Below are 12,175 nucleotides of genomic sequence, written 5' to 3'. Positions count from 1 at the left end.
TCCGCGCAATGCTTGTTAATGGCTCAAAATTGGAGTGGGGGGATCCGGCGATTGAGCATGACATTGACAACGACTCGGAGCTTGGGTTTCTTCTCGGTGGACCACCACTTGAACTTCTTGATTCGTGCCTCCACCTCCTTGGGGTTCCCCCAGGCAATGCCCTTCTCCCTCCAAGACCTCATATTTTTGGGGGGGCCGATCGAGAAAGTCAGGACTTCGGTTTGACCAGAAGCGAGGGGCTCAGTGATGTAGAACCACTCACGCTGCCATTCCTACATTGTCTCGATGAAGGTGTCCTTGAACCAGTCAGCATTCTGATTCTTGCTGACCATGGCCCCTCTGCACCCCGCCAGCTCGGTGCCGCTCGACTTTGGCTTAATCCCAAAGATATTCAGCCAGAGGCCGAAGTGCGGCTCGCAACGGAGGAAGGCCTCGTAGACCGTGATGAAGGAGGCGAGGTGGAGTATGGAGTTCATGCCATGTGGTGGAAGTCTATCTCGTAGTAGAACATCATCCTAGGCACAAAAGGGGTGCAGCAGGAAGCCCAAACGTCGGATGAGGTGAGGGGCAAATATTACCTGCTCCCCTTGTTTGGGAGTGGAAACTTGTTCCTTGGCGGCTGGAGCGTGGGTTCCGGTGTTGTTGGGTATGTACCCAGCCGCCCGCAACTCCAGAATGATGCCCTCCATCACGAGAGAACCACCCCAGTTCCCTCCGAAGGTATCGGTCATGGCTGGATGGGGAGATTGAGGTTGTTGGAATCTAGATTGGATATGGGCGCTCGAGCTAGACGAGGCAGCATGCCGGGGAAATGAGGGCATGGTTTCTTGTGCTCGTGTTGCTCTCTATTTTACCGATAAAAATGCCACTCCAGCAAAGATGTCATTGTGTGTATGGGGGAAAACAAAATCTTGATGATATTCCGAGTAAAACGGGCACGATCTCACTTCCGATGGGATGCGCGAGTAAAAAGATTGCCTCGAGCCGTGATTTGGGGGTAACCAGTAACTGCTCGACCCATCGTGCGGTGAACCGCCGTGGTAAAGGTGTCGGGCTAGAAGACACTATTCACACCTATGAGGCTGGCCTTCAAGACTAAGTTACCTCATTTCTTTGGATAAAATAAGAGTTCGACTAGGTCTTGTTTGTAAGGCGGCGTTTCCTTTAAGAACGGTTCGGGAGTTTGGAAGTCATAAAGGGAACTCATCTATCGATCCAAAGACTCCGGATCCGAGATTATCTTCGTCAAGAGAATCGTCCTCGGCATAGAATACCAGTTCAGGGGCTACTAATGTTGTACAGGTTTAGGGGGTGCTAACCTGGTCGGGCTAGGCTCTTCGGATTGGGCCAGTTGGCCCTCATCCTTTGTAAGTTGGACTCTCGAAGTTGTATGATGGGAAGTTATCAAGACTATATGTCGAAGCGTTGGCTTATACCGCCTTAATACGTCTCAAACGTATCTATAATTTTTTATGGTTTCATGCTATTATCTTGTCAAACTTTGGATGTTATGCATGCCTTTTACATATTTTTTGGGACTAACTTATTAACTCACTGCCAAGTGCCAGTTCCTGTTTTTTTCATGTTTTTGACCCCTTTCAGAGGAGATTTTGAAACAGAGTCCAAACGGAAGAGAATCCCCGAATTTTTTTTCCGTAACGGAAGAAGATCGGGAAACTTGAGAGCCAAGGCAGGGGGGCCTCAGGGGCTCCACAAGCCCCCACCCCGCGGCCAGGGGGAGGCCGCGACCCACAGGCTTGTGGGCCCCCTGGGCGCCCTCTGCCCTAGGGGTTGCGCCTATATATTCCCTAAAAATCCCAAAAAAATGAGGAGATCATCGAAAGTACTTTTTCGCCGCCGCAAGCTTCTGTCTCCGCAAGATGCCATCTGGGGCACGTTCTGGTGCCCTGCCGGAGGGGGGATTCAGACACGGAGGGCTTCTTCATCAACACCATGACCTCTGCGATGACGCGTGAGTAGTTCACCATAGACCTATGGGTCCATAGCTAGTAACTAGATGGCTTCTTCTCTCTCTTGGATCTTCAATACAAAGTTCTCCATGATCTTCATGGAGATCTATCCGATGTAATCTTCTTTTGCGGTGTGTTTGTTGAGATCTTATGAATTGTGGATTTATGATCAGATTATCTATGAATCTTATTTGAGTTTCTTCTGATCTCTCTTATGCATGATTTCATATCCTTGTAATTCTCTTCGAGTTGTGGGTTTTGTTTGGCCAACTAGATCTATGATTCTTGCAATGGAAGAAGTGCTTGATTTTGGGTTCATACCATGCGGTGACCTAACCTAGTGACAGAAGGGGTAGCGAGGCACACATCATGTTGTTGCCATCAAGGGTAAAAAGATGGGGTTTTCATCATTGGTTTGAGATTATCCCTCTACATCATGTCATCTTGCTTAAGGCGTTACTCTGTTCGTCATGAACTCAATACACTAGATGCATGTTGGATAGCAGTCGATGTGTGGAGTAATAGTAGTAGATGCAGAAAGTATCGGTCTACTTGTCTCAGACGTGATGCCTATATGTATGATCATTGCCTTAGATATCGTCATGACTTTGCGCGGTTCTATCAATTGCTCGACAGTAATTTGTTCACCCACCATGATATTTGCTATTTTGAGAGAAGCCTCTAGTGAACACTATGGCCCCCGGGTCTACTCCACACCATATTTTCAGCCTTACACTTTTTACTTCGTTGCACTTTCCACCTTCATATCTCACTTTACAAACAATCTTGAAGGGATTGACAACCCCTTTGAAGCGTTGGGTGCAAGCTTGTTTGTGTTTGCGCACGTACTCTGGACTTGACGAGACCCTCCTTCTGGATCGATACCTTGGTTCTCAAACTAAGGAAAATACTTACTACTCCTGTGCTGCATCACCCTTTCCTCTTCAAGGGAAAAACCGACGCAAACAAGAGAAGTAGCAAGAAGAATTCCTAGAGCCAAGGAAGGACTTTTGTTACCGTAGCAGAAGAATTTCTGGCGCCGTTGCCGGGGAGGAAGATCAATTCAAGAACTCATCCAAGTAGGTGTCGCAAACTCATCTCTTGCATTTACTTTGTTTGCCAGTTGCCTCTCGTTTTCCTCTCCCCCACTTCACCAATTTGCCTTTTTCGTTTGCCTTTTCATTCGCCCATTTTCTCGCTTGCTCTTTGTTCGCTTGTGTGCTTGCCGAAATCACCATGAATGAAAACACCAAACTTTGTGACTTCTCGAATACTAATAATAACGATTTTATTAGTACTCTGATTGCTCCTGCCACTAGTGCGGAGTCATACGAAATCAATGCCGCTTTGCTGAATCTTGTTATGAAAGAGCAATTCTCTGGCCTTCCTAGTGAAGAAGCCACATCCCATCTCAATACCTTCATTGAGCTTTGCGATATGCAAAAGAAGAGATATGTGGATAATTACATGATTAAATTGAAGCTTTTTCCTTTCTCGTTGCGAGATCGCACAAAAACTTGGTTTTCTTCTTTGCCCAAAAATAGTATCGATTCTTGGGATAAGTGCAAAGATGCTTATATATCCAAGTATTTTTCGCCGGCTAAGATCATCTCTCTCCGTAATGATATCATGAATTTCAAGCAACTTGATCATGAACATGTTGCACAATCTTGGGAGAGAATGAAATTAATGATTAGAAATTGTCCCGCTCATGGCTTGAGTCTTTGGATGATTATTCAAATCTCTTACGCTGGCTTAAATTTCGCTTCTGGAAATATCTTGGACTCCGCCTCAGGTGGAACGCTCATGGAAATCACATTAGGAGAAGCCACAAAGCTCTTAGACAACATCATGACGAACTACTCTCAGTGGCACACTGAAAGGTCACCTACTAGTAAGAAGGTACACGCTATAGAAGAAATTAACTCGTTGAGTGCTAAGATGGACGAGTTAATGAATTTGGTTGCTAGTAGAAGTGCTCCTTTGGACCCTAATGGTATGCCCTTGTCTTCTTTGATTGAGAGTAGCAACGCTAGCTTGGACGTTAATTTTGTTGGTAGGAATAACTTTGGCAACAACAATGCTTTTAGAGGAAACTATGTTCCTAGGCCTTTTCCTAGTAACTCCTCGAATAATTTTGGCAACTCCTACAACAATACCCATGGAAATTACAACAGATTACCCTCTGATCTAGAGAGTAATATCAACGAGTTCATCAACTCTCAAAAGATTTTCAATGCGTCCATAGAGGAAAAGCTACTCAAAATTGACGATTTGGCTAAGAGCGTTGATAGAATGTCTAGTGATGCTGATGCTTTGAAAGTTAAATGTGCTCCTCCCAAAATCAACATGGATGAAACTTTGAAAGCTATGTGTGTTTCCATGATTGAGAGCCAAGAAAGAACCACCCAAATTCATGCTAGACATGAATGGCTTAAAAAGGCATGTTCTCGTGATGAGAATCACGAAGATCTTAAAGTGCTTGGTGTGACTCCCATTGAATCTTTGTTCTCTTGTGTCAAACCTAATGATTTTGGGGCTGGATATGAATCCACTTTGGTTGAAAAGTGCCCCAATGATTCGGAGTCCATCTATCTTGATGCTAAAAGCATTGAAAGTGGAGTAAAAGATGTTAAAACTTTGAGTAGTAATGAAATTACTACCATGGATTTCAAGGAATTCAATTATGATAGTTGCTCCTTGATTGAATGCATTTCTTTGATGCAATCCATGTTAAACTCTCCACACGCTTATAGCCAAAACAAGGCCTTTACCGATCATATCGTCGAAGCTATGATACAATCTCTTGAAGAGAAACTTGAATTGGAAGTCTCTATCCCTAGAAAGCTTCATGATGAGTGGGAACCTACCATCAAAATCAAAATCAAAAACTATGAGTGCAATGCTTTGTGTGATTTGGGTGCTAGTGTTTCTGCGATTCCGAAGTCTTTATGTGATGTTCTGGGTTTTAATGAGATTGAAGAGTGTTCTCTTAATTTGCATCTTGCGGATTCTACTGTCAAGAAACCCACGGGAAGGATCAATGATGTTTTTATTATTGCAAATAGGAACTATGTACCCGTGGATTTCATTGTGATTGACATGATTGCAATCCTACATGCCCTATTATTCTTGGTAGACCTTTCCTAAGGACTATCGGTGCTATCATCGATATGAAGGAATGGAATATTAGATTTCAATTTCCTTTAAGGAAGGGCATGGAACACTTCCCTAGAAATAAAATATGATTGCCTTATGAATCCATGATGAGGGCCACTTATGGTTTGAGCACCAAAGACGACGATACGTGATTCTATCACTTTTGTGCCTAGCTAAGGGCGTTAAACAATAGCGCTTGTTGGGAGGCAACCCAATGAATTTATCTTTTCCTTTCTGTTTTGTTGCGTCCACACCATCACAATTCTGTTGTGATTGTTTTTTTTGTGTTTCTTTTTGTGTTTGAGCCAAGCAAAACCTTTATGACTAGTCTTGGTAATGGTTGTTTGATCCTGCTGGAAAAAGACAGAAACTTTTCGCTCACGAGATGATTTTTCATTTTTATTCATAAAGAGCTTTTGAGTTGATTCTTTTTGCTGCTGGTTGATATGCCTTTTTCCCAGGCCGTCGTAATTTTTCAGATTTGTGGAGGTACGAGAAGTATACGAAGTATATAGATTGCTAGAGACTGGTCTGTTTTTGACATATTATGTTTTTGTTGAGTTGGTTGCTTGTTTTGAGGAAACTATGGTTAATATCGGGGGGGGGGGGGTACTAGCCATGGAAAGGTTAGAATACAATAGCCCAACAACAATATAGATGGAATTAAAGTTTGCTACAGTACCAAAAGAAGTGGTAGTTTGTTTTCTTGTACTAATGTTATCACGAGTTTCTGTTTAAGTTTTGTGTTGTGAAGTTTTCAAGTTTTGCGTGATGTTCTCATGGACGATGAGATAAGGAGTGGAAAGAGCTCAAGCTTGGGGATGCCCAAGGCATCCCAAGCCAAATTCAAGGACACCAAAAAGCCTAAGCTTGGGGATGCCCCGGGAAGGCATCCCCTCTTTCGTCTTCAATCCGTCGGTAACATTACTTGGAGCTATATTTTTATTCACCACATGATATGTGTTTTGCTTGGAGCGTCTTGTATCATAGGAGTCTTTTCTTTTTGTTGTGTCACAATCATCCTTGCCGCACACCTTTTTTGAGAGAGAGAGACATGCACTCATCGTGATTTTGCTAGAATGCTCATGGTGCTTCACTTATATCTTTTGAGCTAGATACTTTTGCTCATAGTGCTTCACTTATATCTTTTGAGCTAGATAACTTTACTCTAGTGCTTCACTTATATCTTTTAGAGCACGGCGGTGCGTGACTTGGTAGTTGGCTTATGCTATGAAAGTAGTCCCAAATGTGATAGGTACCCAAAGAGGATGCAAAACCTCCATTTTCATGTGCATTGAGTAGAAAGAAAAGTTTTGATTCCTCTCAATTAGTTTTGAGACATGGATTTGGTAATATTAAGAGCTATGTTAGTAGGGTGTTGTGAATCTAGAAATACTTGTGTTGAAGTTAGTGATTCCCGTAGCATGCACGTATGGTGAACCGCTATGTTAGGAAGTCGGAGCATAATTGATCTATTGATTGTCATCCTTTGTGTTGAGGTCGGGATCGCGCGATGGTTAACACCTACCAACCCTTCCCCTCGGAGTATGCGTTTAGCACTTTGTTTTGATTACTAATAAAAACTTTCGCAACAAATATGTGAGTTCTTCATGACTAATGTGAGTCCATGGTATAGATGCACTTTCACCTTCCACCATTGCTAGCGTCTCTAGTGCCGCGCAACTCTCGCCGGTGCACAAACCCACCACATGCCTTCCTCAAAACAGTCACCATACCTACCTACTATGGCATTTTCATAGTCGTTCCGAGATATATTGCCATGCAACTCCCACCGTTCCGTCTCATGACTTGTGCCGTCACTCTCATATTGCCTTTGCATGATTGTAAGATAGCTAGCGAGATGTTTTCAACGTCATATGCCATGCTAGATCGTTGCACATCCCGGTACACTGCCGGAGGCATTTCCTATGGAGTCATCATTGTAAGTTTTGAGCTGTGAGTAAATAAAAGTGTGACGATCATCATTATTAGAGCATTGTCCCATGTGAGGAAATAAAGAAAGAGAGGCCAAAGAGCCCAAAAACAAAAAAAAGAGAAAAGAAAAGAAAGAGGCCTAAGAGCCCAAATGAAAAAAAGAAAAGAGAGAAGAAGAGAGAAGGGACAATGCTACTATCTTTTTCCACACTCGTGCTTCATAATAGCACCATGTTCTTCATGATTGAGAGCTTCTTGCTTTGTCACTACCATATGCTAGTGGGAATCTTCATTATATAACTTGGCTTGTATATTCCAATGACGGGCTTCCTGAAAATTGCCCTAGGTCTTTGTGAGCAAGCAAGTTGGATGCACACCCACTAGTTCTCCTTTTGAGCTTTCACATACTTATAGCTCTAGTGCATCTCTTGTATGGCAATCCCTACTCATTCACATTGATATCTATTAATGGGCATCTCCATAACCCTTTGATACGCCGAGTCAATGTGACCATCTCCTCCTTTTTGTCTCACAACCACCACCACACTCTATTCCACTTATAGTGCTATATCCATGGCTCACGCTCATGTATTGCGTGATAGTTATAAAAAGTTTGAGAAAGTAAGAGTGCGAAAACAATTACTTGGCCAATACCGGGGTTGTGCATGATCTACAATAGTTTTGTGAGGATGATGGAGCATAGCCAGACTATATGATTTTGTAGGGATAACTTCCATTGGCCTTGTTATTTTGAAAGTTCCTGATTAACTTGCTAGTTTGCTTGAAGTACTATTGTTTTCATGTCAATAGCAAACTATTGATTTGAATCTTACGGATCTGGACATTCATGTCACGTGAAAGAAGTTGCAAAGGACAACTATGCGAGGTAGCATTCCACATCAAAAATTCATTCTTTATCACTTCCCTACTCCATACAAAAGCGGGTCATCAGCGAAGTGAAGGTTGCCATGGTACTCGACTTGTCTTGGCCGAGCTGGCAGGCAAGCAATTCATCTCGGGTGTTATTTCTAGATGCAGCGATGGCTTCATCGTCTGAGAAATCTATGACCTCGTTATTTTTAGTAAGGAACATGTTCTAGAACTTCCAAGCGGATTTGCCTGGCTGCTCAGTGACACGACTGAGGTTATCGACGTCTGAAGGTCGGACGTATGTACCTTGGAAATTTTCCCTAAAGGCATCTTCAAGGTCTTCCCATGTGTCAATAGAATGAGGATGGTGGTTGTTAAGCTAATGCCTAGTCGGTCCCTTTACCTTGAGTGGCATATATTTTATGGCTTGTAGGTCATCTGGGTTAGCCATGTATATGTGGGGAAGGAAATCTTTGATCCACACTGCTCAGTTTGTGGTGCCATTGTATGAATCTATATTAATGGGCTTAAACCCTTCTAGAAATTTATGTTCCATTACCCTGTCTCTAAAGCAGATCGGGTGGGCTGGACCTCAGAATAGAGTAGTATCCGGTCGGAGGTCGGGGAGAGCTGTGTGCAGGCTTGATATCGGGCACAGTCGTTCGTGTATAACCATGTGTCATAGCCGTCAGACCCGGATGACGCGTGTCCTCTTGAGCCATAGATGAACCGAGGAGGCACTCGATTTGCATCAACATGACGTCAAACATCATGAGGCTCTAGGTAATCCACGAGGTCCTTGTCATGACAGCGTGGATCCGATCGGGTAGTGAAGTTTTCCCGCACTGGCCTGTCCCAACCTCTAGGGGATCGGTTAGGTGCATCGACCACTAATTCTTTGTCGAACTCTAGGAGTGGACGCCTACGTGGTCATGATTTTGGCACACTACGGCGTCGGTCTTCAAGATCTTGTTCGGACGAGAGTACTTCAACCCACTTATCGTTAAGTGTGTTTGTATTCGCTTGCAGCAGGTGCTGCTTGCGTTTCATGCTTCGAGCAGTGGCGACGAGGCATCGTCGGAAACACTCTTGTTCGAAGGTGTCTTCGGGGACAATATAGTCCTCGATATTAAGGATCTTGTCTTCCTTGGACTCCAACATGTAATTGTCGTTGGCCCCTTCAAAGAGGTCGTCGGGATCTAAGTCCTCGGGATTTTCGTTGGGGTTGTCGTTCCGTACTAGGGAGTATTGAGGGTCCTCTCGAGTGTTATTGGCATCGGTGGCTATTGCCTCGTTGACATCGGCGGTGGCATTGTTGCCATTGGGTTCCCCATTGTTGTCCCTTCGGTGTCTGCGCCGACGTCTTAGAGGGGATTTGAGGGTACCCACCATATAGACATCATAGGTGGATGTTGCAGTCCACTTGGTAGTGTTTACCTGGGCCGAAGTGTGTTCTCTGGGGCCATCGGGATCTTCATCCATGTACGTGGCCTCGTCGCAGTCTAGCACATCGGTTAAGTCGTCGATCGTGGCGACTAGGTGGGTGGTAGGTTGGACATAAATTTCCCGACCGTCGACTTTAAATCCAATCTTGTCGTAAACTGAAGTCTTTCCATTCGAGATAGACATGCTCTCGATACGATCAAGCATCTCAGTCATGTGAGATCGTTCTTTAGAGTTTCGTTGCCTATCTATAAGTGCGATTAACTTGAAGCATGCTTGGTGTATAGCTTGGTGTGTTTTCGACATGGAGGGGATCCAAGGGTGATTCTAGTTCATGTGTCGGGGTTAGATTGAGAACCAGCATAGCTTCAGAGATGGGGTCCATGCCTGGGTTTGGGCCGTGGTTTGAGGGGAGATCGCTCGGATTCGCTACTTCAGTATTCTCCGGCGACACCAAGGTTTCTAGCTCGATGTCCTCAAAAGAGACCAGTTCCGAAGTCGATCCTCCGGTGTCGGGTAGCCCCTCCACCTAGATGGGCATCTAGTCTGACAGGATGAGCTCTCTACGGGAATATGAAGTGTATTCTAGGCTTTTGAAGGTCACGATCTGATCCGAGGTGTAGTTCTCGACGGAGGCCAGATAGCTAGTCGAATCGAGGCACAAGACCATGGTGTCGAACATGAAAAGTTGTACGGGGACGTAAACGTTCCCGTTGCTGTTGTTCTAGTTGATCCGCATATGAGCCATCAATCCTTTTGACAATCTCACAGCAGAACTCTCAATGAAAGCACCCGTGTCGGTGTGAAAACCAGAAGACCTCGAGGTAGGGGGTCTTGAGCAGTGGATCTCGGAGGATGGTAACAGGAATAAGGGTATGATGTCTACCCACGTTCGGGCCCTCTTGATGGAGGTAAAACCCTACTTCCTGCTCTTGTTTATATCAATGGAGAAGTATCAAGTACAGAGTTGATCTACCTCGAGATCGTTAGATGTGTTCTAACTCTAGGGCTAGGTGAAGGATATTGTGTTGATGTCCCATCTACGGGATAAACCCTATGGCTTATATACACGCGAGGTAGGGTATCTAGGGTTACAAGGTCGGTATCTTGGCATGGAGGCGGTAGGAGAAGTCTTGGAGTATACGTCAAGCCTTCGGTAGATGCAGTCTTGATAACGCCATGTTGTACAACTTTCGGAGTCCAGCTTGAGAATAATGAGGGCCCATCAGTCCAATCCGAGGAGCATGCGCTAACTAGGCTAGTAACCCTAGTTGAAGACACCGTCAATAAAAATAGGGCACAAGATCAACATAACCTCACATAGTAGCAGAGTACCGAGACATACATAGATAAGTAAAGGGTATCATATGTCTCACGCCATATGACTCGGTCTTAAGGTGTCACGAACACAAACCAAATCAAATGATAAAAGAGTTCACGAGCGAAAGAAAGCAAGAAAATAAGATGCTCTCATGACTCGGCAAATCCCTAGGCTCTCTCCCCTTTGGCATCGAGGCACCAAAAGAGCAAAGAGCCCTATGATGGTCCAAGGTGGTAGTAACGCATGATGTCATCGTCACCACTCCATGTGATCGCTCAAGTCCTCGTAATTAGCGACAGGTGGCATATCAACGTCTAAGTCCGTCCACTTATGATGCTAAGCAGTCCAATCCTCCTCATCTCTGATCATGTCCTGAGACCCGTTGGGAACCTCTAGGCCAAGATGCCTCATCATAACCTTGTTGAGACTCCACACCTTCTTCTATGCTATGTCTGCCTTATACTGACCGTGTGCGTGCATATAGAATTGCTTCGTCATCTTAGACTTGAGATTCTTAGCCCAAGACGGCTCCTCGTCGGATGGCTCGCAACTGGGGTGTAGGATCTGAAGTATGTCTTATACTTGAGATTATTAGCCCAAGACGGCTCCTCGTCGGATGGTCCATGAAGAAGAGGTCTTGTCTATTACACCATGGCTTACATCCACGAAGGACTATCCTCACTTGGGGTAGATATTCAGGAAGTAGGCGATCTCCTCGCCCTTACAAACTTCTTGGTTCAACTCCACAACATGAAGTAGGAGGCTCCCAAGCCACACCTAACCAATCTAGGAGGCACCACCCTCCAAAAGGTAATAGATGTGGTAGTACGATGAACTCCTTGATCTTGTGCTTCAAAAGATGGTCTCCTCAACACTCAATCACTCTCTCACAAATTTGGCATGGGTAGAATAAATTGATTGGGTGGAAAGCAACTTGGGGGGGGCTAGAGACCAAGTTTTAAATGGATGGATTGGAATATCTTGATCTCAACACATGAGTAGGTGGCTCTCTCTCTCTGAAATATGGATACGACAAGTGTATGAGTGTTCCGAGTGCTTCCTCTGCGAATGAGAGATGGTGGATGGGTATATATAGGCACATCCCGAAATCCAACCATTAAAACATTATTGCCCAACTCGGTGAAACCAAAGTGAAGCTCAGTGGCACCGATTTGCACAAAATATGGCAATTTTCGAATTCTCGGTGAGACCGATATAGGAATCTCGGTGGTACCGATATGGTGACCTAGGACAGTTTCCAAATCTTGGTGAGACCGATTCCAAGACTCGGAACTTCCGATTCTTGAAAACGACAAACCAGAAAGTTGGTCACTGGTTTCGGTTGCACCGAAATGGAAGTCGGTGGTACCGAGATCCTAGGGTTTGGCAAAGGTTCTGTTTGTGGAAAAATCGGTAGGGCCGAGTGGGAAAATATTGGTGGCACCGGTTTTGATGTTTAGGCTTTTGGATGAAGAAT

The sequence above is a fragment of the Hordeum vulgare genome, chromosome 6H (genome assembly GCF_904849725.1).
Source record: "Hordeum vulgare subsp. vulgare chromosome 6H, MorexV3_pseudomolecules_assembly, whole genome shotgun sequence".
NCBI classification, from domain to species: Eukaryota; Viridiplantae; Streptophyta; class Magnoliopsida; order Poales; family Poaceae; genus Hordeum; species Hordeum vulgare.
The sequence above is the reverse complement of the archived record's forward strand: the minus strand, read 5'-3'. Positions refer to the sequence as shown.